The sequence below is a fragment of the Tupaia chinensis genome, unplaced genomic scaffold (assembly GCF_000334495.1).
Source record: "Tupaia chinensis unplaced genomic scaffold, TupChi_1.0 Scaffold000702_1, whole genome shotgun sequence".
In the NCBI taxonomy this organism is placed as follows: Eukaryota; Metazoa; Chordata; class Mammalia; order Scandentia; family Tupaiidae; genus Tupaia; species Tupaia belangeri.
In genome coordinates this window covers 2,208,181-2,229,726 of record NW_006160225.1, presented here as the reverse complement: position 1 = coordinate 2,229,726, position 21,546 = coordinate 2,208,181, and positions in this window count along the sequence as shown.

Genomic DNA, 21,546 nt, shown 5'->3' with positions numbered 1-21,546 from the left:
TTTTCAAGCCTTAAGTTGAAGGTATAGTCTGCGGGTAAATTGGCCTTAGGGCAGAGGAAGAATTAGAATAATGAAGCCATAGGAAAATGATTAAAACTAAAGTTTACTTGGAAATGACATGGTCTTTTCAGTAGTCAAAGCACATCATTTGTGAGGCCAGCAGGTGGCATGGTGCTTAAGGGTGCTGGACTCCCACATGACTGAACTACGTGGGAGTCCAGCGTCATAGCCATTACGCTAACTGCTGGTCCCTCCCACTCTCACTCTCACTCTGCCCCTCTCTGGTCAAATTAAGATAAATAAGTAAATAAAATTAAATAAAACAATTTTTTAAAAAAGTACATCATTTGTTTCAGTATATAGGAAGGGACATGGTAAAAATGGAGACACTTTGACAATACAGTCAACCATATCACTCTTCTTTTTATATGTAATAAAATTATTATGTACATAAAGGTGATGACAACTAGTGGTTTCTCACATACACGTACATATATAACACATTTATACACATAAGGTAAAATATGAATAAAGCTATAAATATAAATATAGACATATTTGTGTATGCACATCGTGTGAACGGACGTATCCCATCTAATCTTTTCTTTTGATAAATTTGTGACAGGGTCCATGTGCCTGCTGGAGAGAGACAAAGAGAAAGGAAGACTGAGGGAGAGAAAGCACACCTGTGGGGGATAGCCGCGCCACAGTCCCTTCTCCTCCATTGATCACCTCTTTTGGGTTTGTGAGCAGGCAGACACACGTGCGCTGCAGTTTTTCTTTTCTTTCTTTCAGATTTTGCCATAGATGGTATGTGCTTGCCAGAGAGAAAAAGAGAGACCAAAAGTCAGAAATCACCCCCCAGGGGGAATAGCCACACCACAATCCCTTCTCCTCTATTTCCCTTTTGGGATTTTGGGCACACACGCACACACTCCCAGCATGACTTTCAACCTGCCGGGTCTGGGACTTGAACCTCAGTCAGCCATGTGGTAGTGCAGCACTGTGATCACCGTGCCATCTGTAACTTACCTTATGACATACAATACGTAAGACCACTTTAATAAAGCAGACTTTGTACAATGTATGTCATGCTGTTGTTCAAACACCTTTAATAAGCAACAGGAATTAGAAATAGGAGGATGTTTCCCAGTTCAGTCAAAACTCAGGCTGTGTTTGAGACCAAGCTCACCGAGCACGAGGCCTTAGATTTATAGGTTTGTTAAACTCTCCCGTTACGGTCCATCAGAAGCATACATCTTACTCTCAACTCTCACTTCATCGGAGCATTTATAAAGGAATATTTGTCTAATAGCAAGTTGGAGCTTTAGTTTTGAAAGCATCTTAACCCCACTTGGCATATCTGTGTGTGCTCAAGGGTCTAGACCAGTGCTTTTCAATTCAAACTTTTCTGATCCTGGATATGTTTTTCATCTACCCTATAAAATATATTAACCCCTGCCCACGTGTGGCTTTTGAGAACATGAAATGGGGCTAGTGTGACTAATTAAATTTAAAGTTTTGTGTCATTGTAATGAATTTCGGTCAAAATAAAGTAGCCATATGTGGCTGATAGCACTGGATTGGACATTAGCCATCTTGGACAATGTTACTGGGATCTAGGTAAATTGAACCGTTCATAGATGCTTCTCAGTTATTCCCATTCTTCTTCATCAGTAGGGCCTGCTCTTCCTCTCTCTAGACTTTCATCAGTCATTTTAATCCCCACATAATTCAAAATAGATGCCATGCAAAAACAAAGTCACATAATCCTGAAGGCAAATTCACAGTAATTTTCAAGTTTTCCTTCAACATGTTGATATGGTCCAATAAATCATCTTGTGTTGATAATGGGATCTCTGTATCGTGATTTTATTATCTGTGAGATGATGACAGCGCTGGGAAGACCAACTTCATCTAATTTTGAATTAGCCGGCTGAAGCAATGCCTCCATCCCGCCACGCCGTGCTTTACGGAGCATGAAGTCAGGATAATGAGGTGGCCGAGAGCACGAACTTGGAGGTCAAGCTGGTCTGGGTTCTCTGACGGCCCTGCCATTTAATAATTGTATTACACTGAGCTCACTGTTTAACTGCCCCAAGTTTCCGATTCATCATCTGTAAAATATCACCCATAATCCTTGACTTCAAAGATGTTTGTGCAGATTAAGTAGGACAATGTTGATAAAGCCCTGGGCACGCGGTGCAGAGAGGCTGGCAAAAGGTAATAGCTCAAAGGGAGAGCCGTGTTCATGTGGCTGTTAGGATAAAAGCATTAGAAATGAAAGTTGTTTCCCCCAGGATTTCTTTAAAGTTTCTACTTCCGATTGAAAGGATATATCCCTCAATCTATGAATTAAAAACAACAGACTTTGAATATGCTTTGCTGTAATTAAAAACTACAGTAGGAAATACAAAAGCAATAGGATGTCAGAATTGGGGACTTCTAGCTGCATCCAGGGAGTACATTGTGTAGCCATCTGCACCCAGGGCCCCCTTGGGCTGTCAGAGAAAAGGGCATCTATCCATTCATTCTAGAACGCGTGATGAGTGGCCTGGCATCACATCGTAGGCTTCTCTTTGTCCAGTTTTGACACAGCAAGGGTCCTAAGTAACAGAATGCTGAGTTTTTAATGACAGTGAACCAGGTGACTGGCTAAGTCACTTTGTCAATTTTTGGAGAAACTTGGGGAAATAAGCAGTGAGCCGACACATCCTCAGAGGACACTAAGTTGTAGTTTCTGTTAAGATGTAAAGGGAGGCCCAGCAAGTGGCATGATGGTGAAGACACTGGACTCCCACGTGGCCAACTGCTGTTTTGAGTCCTGGACCTGGTTGTTTGCTTTCTCATTTTCTTCCTCTCTTTCTTTTTTTCCCTCTCTGTCTCTCTCTGGTGAGCTCATGTGCCAGATAGCAAATTAAGTAATAACAATAAATAAAATTAAAACATATAGACACAGGGAACTCAGAGAAGTTTCTCACTGTGAATAGTTTTCATCACTCCCTGGCCAGGCATAAAACACACTGCCATTTTTCAAGTATTGGAAAGTGATTTAAAAAGTGTGTCTCTAGAACACCTCCAGATTGCCTCCCTTACAATTCACAATTCTGTCAGTTCACCTTGAGTCTCTTCAAAGCTCTCTTTATAGTTCTGTTTATGTGGGGGACTCTGATGGGCCATGGCTTCAGCCGTCTTCTCTCCACACTCCCATGGTTGTGTCATCGGCTTTGTTCTCGCTCTGAGATTTAAACCACCACCTGATCTGACTGTTCTTGTTTTACCGTCTCTATTCACGATGGTGTCCTTCTGTAATCAAGTCTATATAAGAAAATGGCTAGGTCACCTCCTAGCTGCAGATGGGTTCCTTGGGAGTGCCATTGCCAAGCTTGGTTCACTCTGCCACGGTCAGGGTAGCGGAAGTTATGTGCTACAAACAACAGTCTGACAATTTAAGAATAATAATAATGAAAAAACTCCATTGCAATACAGTTAGCGAGCATTGCTCTTGAACTTTAAGGCTCAAGTATCTCTATTTTTAACTAGACGAGGTGTGAGAGTTTATAACAGCTTGTTTAGACTTTCATCTAAACATTTGTTCACTACATAGGTAAAAAGTTATGCACACTTGTAGTTACATAAGGTCCTATATAAGTATTAATGTCACTCCAAATGTTATCTATGATTACATTAATTCAACTTAAACATTTTTAATATAGTATTTTGGAGAATGTACAAGTAAATAAAAAAGAGTTATTTTTCTAGAGAAATAACTAGAAGCACATTTGGGAGCATGCTATTTTCTTTGCATAACAGTTCTGTTTTATAATTTTTAAAATCAATTTTCTATGTCAAAACCTTATTTTTTTAAAATAAGGTTCAGTCTAATTCAATAATAATAATAATAATAATAATGATAGTGTGAAACATTATTTGTCATAAAATTAACCAAGGTAGACTATTTCTAATTTTAAAATACAAAGTAAATAGTTTGATTTAATTTACATTATACTAAAATGTACTCCTAGTTATCTACATTATGTTCCTATGAGTTATATTTCTGGTGGTTGGTCCTACCAAAGAAAACATTTTCTTCAAATACTTTCAGATATTTTCTGTAAAAATTTTAGGGCATAATTCATATATTGTGATTCATTTCCTAGTCAAGATAAAAAAAAAAGCTTTGGTACCTACACATTTTTTTTGCAATAGATACTTTACCTAAATTTAAATAGTACATAAATATATACAGTGATATTGTTTAATAAATTTTTTTCCTATTCAAACAAAAATAATGAACTTTTAAAGAAAGGTTATCTATTTCTCCCATATGTGAGAGAGATAAAAAGAGAGAGAGTTGCCCAGAGTACTCAGGGAATACTGACAGACTCCTGGAATCTTCCCACGTGTGTCAGTCTCACAGGGCTGTGTTTTACCATGGCCCAACAATGAAGTATATTTTATCACATTTAAAATATCTTCTTTTTAAAATGCATTGTTAAGGTAATAAAAAGCCCAGCATTGCCATGGGAGAAAATAATTGCAAAGGATGTATTTGACAAAGGACTTTTATCCAGGATGTAGAAAATACTGAAAAATAAACTAAATAAAGAAAGAAGACAACCCAGTTGAAAAATGAGCAAATGATTTGAACAGATATTTCACCAGGGAGGACATAGGGAGAGTGCGTTCACTGTCCACTGTTCTATAGCAGTTAACACACTCCTGGACTTAAAGAGCATATCTCTACCATAGCCTGGTTCGTGTGGGTCAGGAACTAGGCATGTCTTCGTGGTACTCTGTTTCAGCATCTGTCTTCCGGCTGCAGTCAAGGCGGGAGGGCAGGGAGCTTGTGTAAAGTTCAGATGAGGGAAGCTTGACTTTAAAGCATCCATGGCGGCTGGCAGGATTCAGTTCCCTGCAGGCTGTTCGACAAGGTCTCAGTTCCTTGCTGGCTGTTGGCCAGAGCCTACCCTTAGCTCCTCATCACATGAGGAGGAGGACAGTACAGATAGTCCTTGACTTACTGTGGTTCGACTTAGGGGTTTTCGAATTCACAGTGGTGCGAAAGAGATACAATCCAGTCAAAGCTGTACTTCCAAATTTGAACTTTTATCTTTTTCCAGGCTGGTAAAATGTGGCACAATACTAGCTACAGCTGTCAGTCAGCCACACGATCACAGGACAAACAACTGGTAGGCTACAGTCCACTGAGTGTCTGTAGTTTCGAGATATTGTTTGTGTTTGCACATACCATCATGTCTACAAATCACCCATGTGTGACTTTCAGTGCTGTCACGTGCCACATAATGATGTTTAAGTCAATGACAAATTACACATGCAATGACTGTCGCATAAGATTATTATGGAGAACATAATCCCTATCATCTCATGCCATCATGGCCATAGAACATCACTCACGCGTCTGTGTAAAAGAATCTACCACAGTACGGATTGTTCAGAAGGTATAGGAAGCAAAATTATGTGCAGTACTTTACAATACATTATAATACTTTAGAATGCTAATAAATAACCATGTTACTGGCTGATGCATTTACTATGCTATACTTTTTATCCTCATTTTGAATGCTCTTCTTCTTTTTTTTTTTTTTGTATTTGCAATAGGGCACCTATTCTCACCTCTGAGAGACAGCAAGAGGAAAAGTGAGAAATCATCCCCCAGAAGGGTTGGCCATGCTATACTCCCTTCTTCCTCATCCTCCTCTCAGGATTTTGGGCATGCATGCACGTTCACGCAGTGTGAATTTTGGTTCAGGACTCAAACCATGGTTGATAATGTGGGTGTCCAGCACCTTAGCCAACAAGTCACTGTTGGCCTCACTCTTTCTGCCTTTTTTTAAAACAGTTTCCTATAAAACAGTATCTCATGTCATGCCAGTAGGTGGTGAACACTTCCCATTTCCCAAGTTTCTGGGTTGCATCAGTTTCTCTTGTGCTTGACTAAATCTTGTGCTGTTTTCTTCATCATGGTCCTTCTCGAGACAAGACGTGGAGGTGGCATACAGTGCTACTGACGATCCTGACCCCATTGAGGCCGAGATTATCATGTCTGCCTGTCTTCATCTTTATCAATTAAATTAAAAGATTAAAAATTCATTTAAAAATACAAAAACTTATTCAATAAAGATATAAAGAAAACTAGTTTTTCTTTTGGTATGGATGTGCTTGTGTTTTAAGCTAAGTATAAAAAAGTCAAAAAATTCAAAAAGTTAAAAAGTTTGTAAAGTAAAAATGGTTGCAGTAAGCTAACTTTATTGTTGGAGAGAGAATATTTTTGAGCCAGTGTAGTGTAGCCTAGTTGCGTGGGGTGTATGAAGTGCCCAGGAGTGTATAACCACTGCAGTCCTAGGACTTCACATTCACTCACCACTCACACACCGACTCACCTGGAGCAACTTCCAGTCCTACAAGCTCCATCCACATAGGCAGTAATCATTAGTAATCTTTTATACTGCTATTTTTATTTATTTCTTGATTTTTTTTCCAGCATACACATGGGCTCACTAGAGTTAAAGTGACAAAACACCGTACGTGGGTAGTGGTCATGCTGCGAGCCCTTTTCCAGCGTCTCTTGAGCTTTTGTGCATACACACAGATGTGCCTGGCATACTTTTCAGCCACCAGTTCTGGGACTCAGACTACATAGTTGGCCATGCGCAATTCAGATGTCCCAACTCTCTTGCCATGGACTGGCCCTCTCCTGTATTTTCACTGTGCCTTTTCTATGTTTAGAAATGTTTAGGCACACCAGTATGTCATGCTGTGCTGCAACCACTACGATACTCAGTATAGCGACGTGTCATAGATGTTCATGGCCTGCGAGCGACAGACTGCATCATGCAGCCCAGGTGGGGGGCAGGCTACCCCGTCTCTATGTTGTTCACGCAATGATGAAATTGTCTAAAGATGCATTTCTCAGAATGTGTCATCGTATTCAGTGCCACCAGTATACTTTCCATTTACAGTGGGTTTATCAGGGTGTAACCTTACTGGAAATAGAAGAGCATCTGTAAATCCCGATAAAGCTGAAAAAGAAGAGATTACAAGAGGGACATTAATACGGAAGGTGAGGATAATTGGAGGGCATCTCAGGGTTCCTGTGCTACAAAGGGCAAGTAAGTACATGAAAAGATACACGTCACTAGCCCTAAGGAATTTCAAATTAAAATCACAATAAGATACTATTATCCACATATTAGAAAGGGTCAAATCTGCAAGTCTGGCCAACCATAGGATAGGGACTAAGATGAATAGCTAACTCTTGCTTATGAGAATGAGACACTGCACAACTACTTTGGAAAGCATTTTGGCAGCTTCTTGAAAAGTTACACACTTTGCACGTGATTGACAGATGTTCTACTTCTAGGCATTAATACATGAGAATAGAAAGCACAGTTCAGGCATGAAAATGATCCCGGCAGCATTGTTTGTGATAGTCACAAGCTGGAAACAAGCCAAGTGTCCATACGTAGATAAAAGGGTCACTTCGCTAGCCTGTGGCCTGGTGGTTAAGGAAGCTGGATCCCACATGGCAAAATAAAACTTGCTGGATGCCTGTGCAGGTGTGCCCCAAATTCAGAAAGGAGAGAGAAATGGAGAGAAAAGATTGGGGCCTGACCATTTCCCATGAGGGGTGCTTTGTGGCTTTTCTTCTCTCCTCTCTCATTCACTCTCTGGTAAGTGCACACAGGCTCTGGCAAATTAAAAAAAATAGGATAAACAAGATGTAGTATACTTATACTACAATAAATAAATGATTAATTTGCATGACATGAAAAAATGATAAAATACTTATACTGAGTGTAAAAAGCCTTACCACACACAAACAAAAAAGAATACATGTAGCATGATTCATCTATATAAAATGATAGGAAACACAATCAAATCTATAATGACTGAAAATGGAAAAGTGATTTCCACGGGGATGTGGGAGAAACACAGATGAGAGAGGAAGAGATGAAAAAAAAAAGTACGAGCAGATGCTTGGAGGGAGGATACGATCAGCTTCACCATGGTGGTGCTTCCATGTAGTACCTTCATGTCACACTGACACACTGCACACGTGCTGTTCCATCTCTTCTACACATGGGGAACACATCTATCTTGGCTCTGATTGATCTTCTTTGTTTGGGCACAAAACTCCTTTGGAGGAAACATCTGAAGGTTTATCTGGTCCAAATATTTCAACGTCTTTTCTACCCACTACCCTTAGTTGATTTCAACATTCTTCCACACCTTTCAGTCAGACCACTCTTCAAATCACCAGTGATAGTGCCCCATGCACTATAAACAGGATTCCTTTACTGGTCTCATCTCACATGACTGGACAGCATGATGAATGCACTTAAGCAAACTTTTCTCTGAAGACACACTTTCCTCTTTGACTTCAGCTTAACACTTATGTTCCATTTAAATACTGGAGGGTCTCATTGTTTGGTCAAGTTCTCTTTACACACATCTTTTATCAGTTTCTTCATATTATGGCTTTGAGTGCTCCCTATAACCTGACAACCTCCATTTATATCTTTTTTTTTGGGGGGGGGAGAGGGGTTTTTTTTTTTTTTTTTTGTTTTTTTTTTTTGTTTGGGGCACCTAGCTATTTGTTTGTTTTTTGCTATGGGGCACATGCACTTGCCAGAAAGACAGAGAGAGAAAGAGAGACAGAAAGCAAGAAATCACCCCCCAGTGGGGATGGCCATGCTGCAATCCCTTCTCCTCCATTCTCCTCTCAGGATCTTGCACCCAGCATGAGTTTAAGCCACCAAGGCTGGGACTCGAACCTCAGTCGACTATATGGGAGTCCAACAACATAGCTATTATGCCAACTGCTGGTCCCCAACCTATATAATTTCTTATGCAAAGATCTTTATTTCTGGACTTTAGGCTTTAATGAGCAACTCCTCGGTGAACTTCTCAAACTTAACATCTTCAAACTGCTCTTCTGATCTCTATAACTTTAAATCTACTCATTCACAGTGTTTTCCAGCTGAAGGAATGCAAACATAGACATTTCATTTATTTGGGCCCAAATCCCTGGTGTCGTTCCTAATTTCTCTCCTTTTTTCAGGCCTTTAGCATCTAAGCCATTTGTATTGGCTCCAGTTCCACGGTACAGAGAGAATGTAATCACTTTGCTGCCTTAACTGTCATTTCCTTAGCAAAAGTTAAAATAATATCTTCTTAGAAAATTACAAAAACTTTCTACTTTTATTTTTCATGAAATTCTTTTATTATTCCCCACCTTTTCTATTATTAAGCTTTTCAGTACAGTAAGATATACTTGCTGTTCTCAACAACATAGCTTGCTATTCACCAAGAAATACTTTAAACACTTAAACTGGGTTTTTAAAAATAATTTTAATTTTAATTTTATTTATTTACTTTTTTAGGGAGAGTTTTTCAATATAGGGCACACATGTGCTAGCCAGAGAGACAGAGAGACAGAAGCAAGAAAGCACCCCCCTCCCTGCCCCACAGGGGGGATAGGCAAACTGCAACCCCTTCTCCTCCATTCTCTTCTGATGTTGGGCATGCACACACATGCACCTGGGATGAGTTTTCAGTCACCTGGTCCAGACCCAAACCGCAGTTGACTACATGGGAGTCCAGTGACGTAACCATTGCGCCATCTGCAGTTCCCTAACAATATTTTTAAAGTCCTCTGATGATTGTTCTCAGAGAGTAGAAGCCAGTCACCTTGTATTTCCCTGAAAATCCTACACGTTGTCTTGCTCACCTCCTCTCTCTCATTCTGGCCTGTGGTCTCCAGGTTGTCCCTGGCAACAGCAATGTTGGGTTCTGTCTCAGAATCTCGGCACACACTATTTTTCTCTTTGGGGATGCCTGGCCCTTGAGATTTTTTTTTTCCCTCTTTCTGTCTCATATATTAAGATTTTTTGTCAATGTCCCTTCCAAGTGAGGCAGTCTATGACCTTATTACTTAAAAGGGCATCTCTTCCCTTTCTACTATAAACAACTCTTAGTCTTTGTTTATCTTCATGTGCCTTTCAACATTTGACAAAATATAGAACTTTACCAATTACTCTAGGCAGCTCTTGTTTAAATCTTACTACTGAAAATTCATTTGAGTGTTCATTGCCTGAACAGCATTTCAGATATAAGAGATAATAGATAAATAATTGCTAAAAAGAAATAATTTTAACTACAAAACAAATTGGTGAGGTGATGGAATTAATAATTAGCTTGGTTGGATCTTTCTACAATAGATCAAAAAATTACATTATACCCATAAATATATACAATGATTATTTCTCTATTCAAATAAATTAATATAAATATATAAAAAGAGAAATAAAGTTTTAACTTAGTAATTTTTAGAATCAGCTATTGGCCTGTGATTAAAACACAAAATCGATTTTACTAGGAATATCATGCATTTGATACTCTGAATGAACTATGTTGATAATTTAAAATATTGAGCTTATTTTTTTGTCTGTTTAAGCTTGTCAGTGCAGAAAGAAATAGTTGATGTTCTCGACAGTTACTGTATTCTTGATTTATTTCTCATTGTTCCTCTATAGCACCCATTTGGATTGTCAAGCCTCCCTTTTAATATATGTATCATTCTTTGTGAACACAAGTGATAAATTTCAGCAACAATTTTCACTGAGTACTATAGATTACCCATGACACATTCTCTATCTTTTTTTTCTTTTTTCAAGAGAGATTTTTTGCTATAGGGCATGTGTGCTTGACAGAGAGCTAGAGAGACAGAAGACAGAAAGTAAGAAATCACCCTCCAGGGGGGATTGCCACACCACAATTCCTTCTCCTCCATTCTCCTCTTGGGATCTGGGGCATGCACATACATGTGCCCTGCATGAGATTTAAGCCACCAGGTCTAGGACTCAAACTGCGATCAACTATGCGGGAGTCCAGTGAGGTAGCCATTATTCTACCTGCTGGTCCCTCCGATACAATTTTTAAACTTGCTGTCTTATATCAAAAATGGCTCAGGTAATCTACTGCTTTATTCTTTATTTACTTTTTTAAATTTTTTCATAGAGATTTTTTGCTATAGGGAGTATATGCTCTCCAGAGAGACAGAGAGACAGAAGACAGATAGCAAAAATATCACCCATCCCCCCCCAGGGAAATGGCCACACCACAATGCCTTCTCCTCTGTTCTCCTCTTGGAATTTTGGCCATGCACACACATGTACCCGGCACGAGTTTTAAGGCGCCGGGCCCAGGACTTGAATCATAGTCGACTGCATGGTAGTCCAACAATGTAACTACTATGTTATCGGTTGGTCCCACTGGTTTTATCTATAGGCTTATTTATTTCATGAGAGAGAGAAAGAGAGAATATTACCCTTAACGGGGCCTCGCCATACACCATCCCTCCCTCCAGCCTCCTGTCCTGGGATCATAGTTGTGTGCAGCTGCACCTATTATATTCAGGTCACTCTGGAATCTGAACATGAGCCTCCCATGTGGCTTCAGTGTCATGCAATGGTACCTTATAGCCTGTGCCCCTGCAGCTTGGCTTAGGATCAGATCTTCTGTATCTGGGTCTGGAATTGACTCTTAAATTCTGATTTTAATGCCTGCTGTCCACAGTTACATCTAGTAGCGATTTATTTTTAAATCAAAATGAATAAAAATAGTGTCCAGTTAATCTTTATGTAGTGTGTGTATTCTTTATGTATATAATCTTATATACAGGACTACAAGATAGCATGGAGTTTAAGGCACTGGATCCCATATTACTGACTCTGCAGTTTGAGCCCCAGATCTGTGGCTTGAGAATCACATTGTGTGCGTGTATGCTCAAAATCTCAAAAAGGAGAATGGGGGAGAAGGTACTGAAGCATGGCCATCTCCTCTGGTGGGGAAGGGGGTGTGATTTCTCACTTTCCCTCTCATTATTTTTCTCTCTGTCTCTGCCTGGTGAACATAGGCACCCTATAGCAAAAATGTTTTGTATTGTTTTGTTTTTGAGAAGTTTTTGCTTTAGAGTGTGCCCACCTGTCAGAGAGAAGAAGAGACAGAGATGGTGAGAGGGAAAGTGAGAAATCACCCATGGGGAGAATGGCCATAACACAATTCCTTCTTCTCCATTCTTCTCCTGAAATCTTGGCCATGTACACACTTGCGCCCTATGTGATTTTCAACTCACTGGGTCCAGGACTTGAACCATGGCTGACCATATGGGAGTCCAGCAATGCAATCACTATATCATCTAATGGCTGTAAAAACATTTTTGAAAAATTATATATAATATATATATTCTGAGCACATGGAAACTGAGCAATGAAAGTACACATATTACACATATATGACATGTAATATTACACATAGTAATATATACTAATATATTATATCTTATATATTAATATCTATTGGATTATAAGAAAAGTCATAATGTGTTTTTCTGTCTTTCTATGCAAAAATGCCTCATGACTTCTCAGACAGCCCAATATATGTATATACAAAAATATTGAAAATATTTTTGCTTGTTTGCTTCATTCTCTCTTGCCTTCTGGAACTCCAAATACATACATATTTTAGTCTTTGATAATTTTGCCCATTTTTTCTTTTTTGTTTGTACTTTATCATTTTTATCAATTTTTGACTTCACTGATCCATTTTTCTGTTCACTCCATTCTGCTGCTAAGCCTATCAGTGAAATTATTGCTTTATATTTTAACTCTTTTTAATTTGAATTTCTCAGCTAATATTTATATATTTTTATTTATTACAAGCATATTTTACTTTATGTTATTGAGACCAAACATTGAATCTATTTAAAACTTTTTTTTTCATTTTTATCAATTACATTCTTGCTCCTAGATGACTTAGATAATCCAGGCAGAACTTGTCTGAAACCATGAGACACCTGTCATAGAAAGAGATGGCTGTCAGGAGAAGGGAAACAGGGACTCGAGAAGGCAGAGTCAAAGTCTCAGTGAATCTTCCCCGGGTGGTGGAATCACTCCGATACGTCGTGACTGGATTTCCCAATAGACCAGCACTGTGAGCCCCTGTGTTCACTTGAATGAATGGAAGGAGTAATGATGGTTATGCTGTGCCTATTTCACTGTTGTGAGCTGGCTGTGGTTAGGACATTCAGTATGTCTCTTGTAGACTGGCTTTTCTGATTTCTGAGAAGAAATAAATATATTCAAGGATTTCTTTTTCCTTTCCTTTTTCATTTTTCTGCAAAAGATTGTGTATATGAGAGAGAGAGAGAGAGAGAGAGAGAGAGAAAGCATATTCCCCCAATAGGGTGTGATCATTCCACAATTTCTCCTGCAAGCACACACATGCACGTGGTGTGTGTTTCAAGCCACCAGGGCTAGATTCCAACTCCAGTTAGCCATGCTGGATTCTATTCCCTTAATTCCTAGACCATGGAGACAACGCTACTCTAAGAAATTAAGGAAGAAATTAAACCTAATTAGCCTTATGTAAATTTAGATCTGATTAGGTTGATCCTCAAATCTGAACCTGATGCTTTAACGGTGTAAGAATCTGAAGGGTCTTGAAAGAGGAATAATTGTTTGTTGTTAGTGAAAAAATGCAAATTGCTACGTCCAGAGGTTGAACTGTTTCAGAGCGTGTTTCCCAACAAGACCACAGCAGGATGTATGGCGGTATATGAGCTTCCAGAATGTTTCCTCTCTATGAAACAATGTGTTCTATATATATTCTCCTTGAAATTGGGAGAGGCTTTGTGACTGCCTTGATGAAGGAAATAGGCCCCAAGTGATACAGTGGGACTCGAAAAGCTAAGTTATCCAAAGGAAGAAAGTCTCTACTGGCTCTTTTCTTTTCAAAACAAGTGGGTTTGAAAATGAGCCACCAGTGTTTTGAGGAAGCCCAGTCCACATGCACAGGTAAAGTTCGGTGTTGCAGCTCCCAGTCAAATTTTACTCCTTAGCCAGTAGCCATTACCAACTGCAAGTGAGCCCACCTCAAGATTATTCTACACCCTAGCCTTTAGGAACCCACTTGGAGCCCTGCAAAACTTGTGGGCTTATGAACCAAATATATATTGTCACTGTTTCAAACCTCAAAGGTATATATTTGTGTGTTATACAGCCATAATAGCTGGAAAAAATTAGTTTTGAGGGGAACAATGCCATGAATGGAAGGTAAAATGAACTTTAGAAATATCTCCAATATCTTTTATTGTAAGAAAATATGTTTATATCATATGTCTATAATTAAGGTGAAGTATACAAGGAGAAATATAAAAATATTTTTAATTGATAGAAAAATGTTTATGGTATAAACTTTAGTCAAAGATTACATCAAAATGACAGAATTAAAAAATATTAGCCAAATTATTCAAATTGTCATTTAAAATGTGAAATGAGATTATATTTTGAGACATGGGCATTATACTGTGAATTGTTTCCTATTTTGAGAAGAGAGAGTTTGGGATTAGAGGAGTCTATTAATTTTCTTAGTACTACTCTCCTTGTCTATAAATATCATCACCTTTAATTTCATTATTCATTACAGGTGATAAAAACATAGTCAATTAACCAGGTGCATTCCTTTAGTCTAGCAAAACACAAAATGATTAGTAAAATATGTGTTGAGACATATTAACCTATACTTTTCAATTTAAAATTCAGGTACGTATGAATATATTGTCTTTTTTCTTACAAGGGTTCCTATTATATGAAGACAAAACTAAAGATATATTCTAACTTTTGAAAGAATAGTCATTGAATATTAAAACTATGAGACCATTTCTTATTTTTCAAAGGATTCTTTATTTAAGTTTCTTTCTTTCTTTCTTTATTTTAATTTGAATAGAGATGGTCAGAGTGAGGGCAAGAGAGAGAAAGTGAGAAAGCAAGCTGTCAGGTCAGGGTTTGAACCATGGTTGGCCATGTGGGAGCCCAGTGCCCTTAGCCACCGTGTCACCTGGCAGCCCCAACTATGAGAGCATTTCTATCATATTTGCCTATGTCACTATTCAGAGATAATCTGAAACAAAATGGAGAAGTGAACTGTACTCGTTAAAATAGATTATCTTCCATGAAAATTATTTTGATTTTACTTCTGCCCTTTATTAGCATTTATGCAAACTAATTAAGTGTTATTTTCAAGGATTTATAAATGAAGATAAAATGTTTTTGAGTAGAGTCTGAACACAAAGAAAAGCTACATCTCGCTCTTGATGTTCCTTTCATATCCTAAATTTATAGCTAATTTTCACGAGTTATAAAGTCCTGGATTACACATCCCCCCACCCAGGACACCTCCCAGCTTTTAAAAGACCTTAACAATTTATTATAGCAATTTAGCAAAAGTACTGCTGCTTCCTGTCAGAATTTACTGGCATCTTTGCTCACAACTGAACGTAAAATATGTCAATGTGACCCTTATTGGTATCCCCAATGCATGACATTGATTACACTTTTTCCTTCCTCTGATTTATGTGAATGTTTGGTCGATCAGATAAAGCTGAAGCACCTCCAAATTTCTGTAATGAAGTTCTTGTATTGCAGAAAACAAATTCCTATTAGACCATTAGAAGTGAGACAGAAAACAGAGAACGTAATGGAGACAATTTATATAACTTGGCAATAGACAACACATGTTGACCTCTTTTTAAGGAACACTCTAATCAAAGGGTTCATGACAGTAAAACTGTACGACAATTATGAGATGGCTTCCTCAAACGAAAGGTGATGTGTGAGTGTACCATCATTTTCTAGTGATTTCAGAATTGGTCTAGCTAAACTATCGAAGAATAATGACAGTGCTTCTCTTCCTCCTCGCTCCCTCACCTCTTCTTCACGTTCAACAATGTGAACCCAGTGGGAAATAATTTCTAAGAACCATCATACTGTGATAGCTTGTTTAGAGTACTACAAGGAAAACTGCTTTCGAGATAATATTAACATTTTTGTCTATTTCCATTGTGTCATGTGTGTTACTCTATAAAATTTAGAAGACCCAGAAAGATGTTCTTGCTTTTGTTCCTCTGCTTGGTACCATTAAGCGACAGTAACACCCGTGGTCTTTCTCTGTTTACATGCCAAAGAAGCACTCATGATTGACAAATTCAGGCCCTTTGTAACCTACTGTGACAAGTAAAATTTCCTTGATAGATTGAAAAGCAAAGTTTTTAAAGTAATGAGGGAAGTATCTTAACCTTTTATTCCGTCATTTAAAAACAAACATTTTAATAATTGATTCTATATTTTATTTTGATCATTAATTTTGAATATTTAAATATATCTTATTGAAATATAATAAAAGGCTGTTTTTACTTTTTATATTCTGTTAATTCATGTAGTATAATTAATGTCAGAGCAAAAAGTCTAAAATAATATAAACCAAATTTATTTATAAATATAAGAAAGCTAGCAGGGACCAGCTGTTGGTGTAATGGCTATGTTGCTGGACTCCCATACTGTCGACTGAGCTTCGAGTCCTGGACCGAGTGGGTTAAACTCACCCCAGGCACGTGCACATGACTACCCAAGATCCTGAGGGGAGAATGGAGGAGAAGGGATTGCATATGAAATTTATTTCTCTAAGCAATTTACTTCATTTCAAATTTGAAATTAATTTTGGTTTCAAATATAATAAATTTTAAACCTTATCAAAAGATAATGCAATTGCACATGTTGCAGAGTCATAGTGTACATCCAATAATAAACCCATAATTCTGTTTTTCCAAGAGTTATTTATTTAATTTTATTAACTTTTATTATTATTTTTAAATTTGCTATAAGGCATGTTCATGAAATGAAAGAGACAGAGAGAGAGAAAATGAGAAAGCAAGCTGCTAGGTCTGGGACTTGAACCATAGTCAGCCACGTGGAAATCCAGAGCCTGGCCTGCAATACTTTTATTTTGAGATCAGTATACTTATTTTTCTTACTGAGACTTTAATTCTTATTAAATAAGGATGACTTTTGGGACCAACAGATGGCTGAATGGTTACATTTCTGGACTCCCACATAGTCAAAAGCAGTTTGAGTTTCAGACCTTGTGACTTGAAACTCATGGCAGGGGTGTGTGTGTGTGTGTGTGTGTGCACAATCCTGACAAGAGAATGTAGGACAAGAGATTGCAGTGTGGCCATCCACTGAGGGGATGATTTTTTGCTGTCTCTCACTGTCTTTCCAGTGAGTGCAGCGACCCTATTACAAAAACCTTTCTTAAAATAAAGAAAGAAATAAAGAATGGCTTTTATTCAGAAGGGCTGTGACCTGACAAATCACGTTTATTAAGGTGGTTCTCAGAGTATGATGACCCACCCACTCTCTGCTAGAGTAAGGTTTTTATTCTTCACACCTCTCTCAGTGCTTATTGTATCCTGTATTTCTTAAAAGCAAACAGAAGTTCGTTTTTTAGGCTATTTGTTCTCACATATTTAAAACATGTATCAAAAATGACCTTTGGGACCAGCAGTTAGCCTAATGGCTGTCGCTGGACTCCCATGTAGTTGACTGCGGTTCATGTCCTGGACCCTGTGGCTTAAAAAAACTCACGCCAGGCGCGTGTGTGTGCATGCCCAAGATCCCGAGAGGAGAATGGAGGAGAAGGGATTGCGGCGTGGCCATCCCCCCCCGGGGGGGTGTGTGATTTTTCGCTTTCTATCTCTCTGTCTCTCTCTGTCTGGCGAGCGCACGCACCCTATAGCAAAAACATCTCCAAATATAAATAAATGACCTTAATTTTCACAGTACAATTTCATGCTTTTTGTCTGCTTCCCTATGGAATAATCTTGATCCATATGCTAGTATCATTGCAGTTTCCTTAAGAAAAAACTTTCCTTTGCTGAACTAAATTCCATGAACATTACTCTTCAAGTAGTATTTTTCTTCTTGATATTATGTTATTCTTTTTATATTTTTATTCAATGTAACCCCACTTCTTTTTAGTAAAAAATTAAATTATCTCCTTTTGCTATTAAGAATTATCTAAATAAAAAAAGTTTTCTTTTTATAACTTGAGAGTAAATTGAAAATATCTTCATTTTCTACTTTAAGAGTACAGACTCTGGGTCTATATAGTATTAACATGCCCTCCAAATTTCAAATATAGGTATATAAATTACACTTTTTAAAAAATTGCAAAGTATTTGAAGCTTTTGATATCAAGATTTACATTATCAAAGCTAATCTGTAATGAATAAACAACAATAGAATCAAAGCACAAAGATTCTATATAGCATTATACACCAATCTAACAAATAATGTAAGTTACAAACTATAACATCAAATATTTTAAAAATAAAATTTAATAACACATAATAGGTTAAACACACAATGGTCAAGTAGGATATATTATATTTGCTTCAAATTATGAGTAAAGTATAGAAAAATTATAAACTGAACAAGCAAAATTAAAGAATGTTTGAGGGATAATTGTACTCTGATGCATGTTTGGCAAATTATTCAGTGGAACACAAAGATACTCTAAAAATATTTGCTAATGTTTTCATTGAAATAAGTTTATGAAAAATTAATGAGGAAATGAAGAATGACTTTAAAAAGTAGTCAAGGATAGAGAAGAAAAATATATTTAGATTCCAGATCAATATGTCTGATGAATACAGATGCAAAAATGTTCAATGAGATACTAGCAAATTCTATACAACAACATATAAAAAAGATTATGTCATGACCAGGTAGGTTTTATTCCGGGGATGCAAGGGTGGTTCAACATATGCAAAACCATAAATAAACCATATTAACATAAAGAAAGACATCACATTAACAGAAAGAAAGATAAAAACCATATAATCATATCAATCGATGGAGAAAAAGCATTTGATAAAATATGACATCCTTTCATGATTAAGAGTCTCAGCAAAATTGGCATAGAATGGTCATTTCTCAACCCAATAAAAGCCATTCATGAAAAACCCATAGCCAATATCATACTGATTGAGGAAAAGCTGAAAACTTTTCCACTAAAAACTGGTACAAGACAAGGCTGCCCACTTTTTCCACTTCTTTTCAACAAAGTCCTGGAAGTCCTAGCTTATGTAATTAGAAAAAAGAATAAAATAAAAGGTATTTAAACAGAGAAAGAAGAGGTGACATTATCTCCATTTGCAGGTGACATGACTGTATACATAGACAACATAAATGTATCCAAAAATCAAAACCTTCTGGAAGTAATAAATGAATACAATAAGGTGGCAAGATACAAAATCAACATACAGAAACCTGTAGCATTTCTATATGTGATCAACAAGCAGACTGAGGTAGAACTGAAGAAATTAATACCATTTACTACAACCCCCCAAATTAAAAGATATCTAGGAATAAATGTTGCCAAAGAAATCAAATACCTCTACAGGGAAAACTATGAAAATCTGAGAAAGAAATAGAAAAATTGCACAAAAAATTTGAAGGGCATCCCATATTCATAAGCTGGAAGAATATAATCAAAATAACAATTTTACCTAAATTAATCTACATATATAATGTAATACCAATCAAATTATGAGACATTTTTTATAGATCTAGAAAAGGCAATCATAGAATTTGTCTGGAATCATAAAAGACATTTTGAAATCATAAGATTGCCAAAGCAATCCTGTGTAAGAGTGTAGTATGAGGCATCTCACTCTCTGACCCCCAAATATATTACAAAGCTGTGATAATCAAAACAGCATAGGGTTGGCACTAAAACAGACATGTGGGCCAAAGGAACAAATAGAGGCCCCAGAAATAAACCCCAAAACATGCAGCCAGTTTATCTTGACAAAAGACATTAGTCAATCCAGTGGGAAAAAAGAAAAGCTTTTTAGCAAATGGTGCCAGAAAAACTGGGTACTCATTTGCAAAAAAGATAAATCTGGACTCCTCGTTCTCATCATTAGCAAAATCAACTCAAAGTGGATCAAAGATCTAAATCTAAGACCTCAAATTGTAAAACTACTGGTGAAAAATACTGGGAAAACAAGGAGACTTTGAGGTAGGCAAAGACTTCATAAATAAGACCCCGAAAGCACAGGCAATAATCCCCAAAATAGACAAGTGGGATTACATCAGATTAAGAAGTTTCCACACAGTAAAAATACAGTAATTAGTGTGACTAGGCAACTCTTGGAATGAGAGAATATTTTTTTAAATCGTGTCTCAGATAAGGGAATGATAAACAGAATACACAAGGAACTCAAGTGGCTTACCCAAAAAGAAAATAATCAACCCAATTAAAAGATAGGAAAATTAGCTGAACAAACAACTCTCTAAGGAAGACATATTAACAGCCAAAAAAGCATATGACAAAAACGCTCAACATTCCCATCATAAGGGAGATGCAAATCAAAACCATAACGAGATGCCATCTAACCCCAGTCAGAATGTCTAAGATTAAAAAAACAAAAAATAATAAGTGCTGGCAAGGCTGTGGTGAAACTCTCCTACACAGTTGGTGGAAATATAAATTAGTATGGCCACTGTGCAGAACAATATGGCGTTTCCTCAAAGATCTGCAAATAGAGCTACCATAGGTTCCAGTAATTCTACTCCTGGTATCTACCAAAAGGAGAGGAAAAGGCTCAGTCTAAAAAAGGATTTGCACATCTATGTTTATTGTGGCATTATCCACAATTGCTGAGACATGGAAACAACCCAGATGTCCACAAACAGATGAAAAGTATGCCATGTACACCCTATGGAATACTACTCAGCCATACAAAACAACAAGATGCTGGTGTTTGATAGAAAGTGAACTAATATGGAAGATTTTCCTGCTTAGTGAAGTAAGTTGGACTATGAAAGAGAGACATTGTATGTCTCCACTTAATATATACTGACTATCTGCACTCGGTGGCAGAAACTAAAAGATTTCCATTAACCATGGAAAATGGTTATAGGTACTGGAGACAATGTGGGCAGAGGATGGGAAAAGGGGGAAAGTGAGAGGAAGGGAATCAAGGAGAAAAATAGAGAAGTAAGACACTTATGGAACACAGGAATGGATGATTATATGTTGATGATAACATGTATGGTATATTCAACTGGACTGGTGTGAAACGTATTCATGTTGGGTAAAGTCATTTTACAAGTTGTAGTGATATATAGTGATTGAATGTATAAAATAATGAAATAGATAGATTAAAAATAAAATATTAAAAAATAGAATAAAATTGTCTTTCTGTTCTTCCTTGAATAAAACAGATACTTAAATATCATGTATTTTATTTTAAAATTTAAGAAATGCTTACAGCTTCCCATATTAAACTTTATACTGGGACTAGCCAATGATGTGGTCTTTAAGGTGACTAATCCTACAGGGCCAACTGCATGGTTGTAAGCCCAGACCTGGCAACTTGGAAAACACCCTGGCCACATGCACATGCTTGCCCAAAATCTTGAGAGGAGAATGGAAAGGAAATTGTTGTGTGACCATGACCATCACTCCTGGGGTGCTTTCTCACTGTCCCTCTCAATATTGCCCTCTCTCCATCTTTCTTTGGTGAGTGCATGCACCCTATAGCAAACTAAAAGATAACAATAACATAAAAAGTATTAAAAGTGAGAATCAATCAGTAAAAATAACTAAGGATAA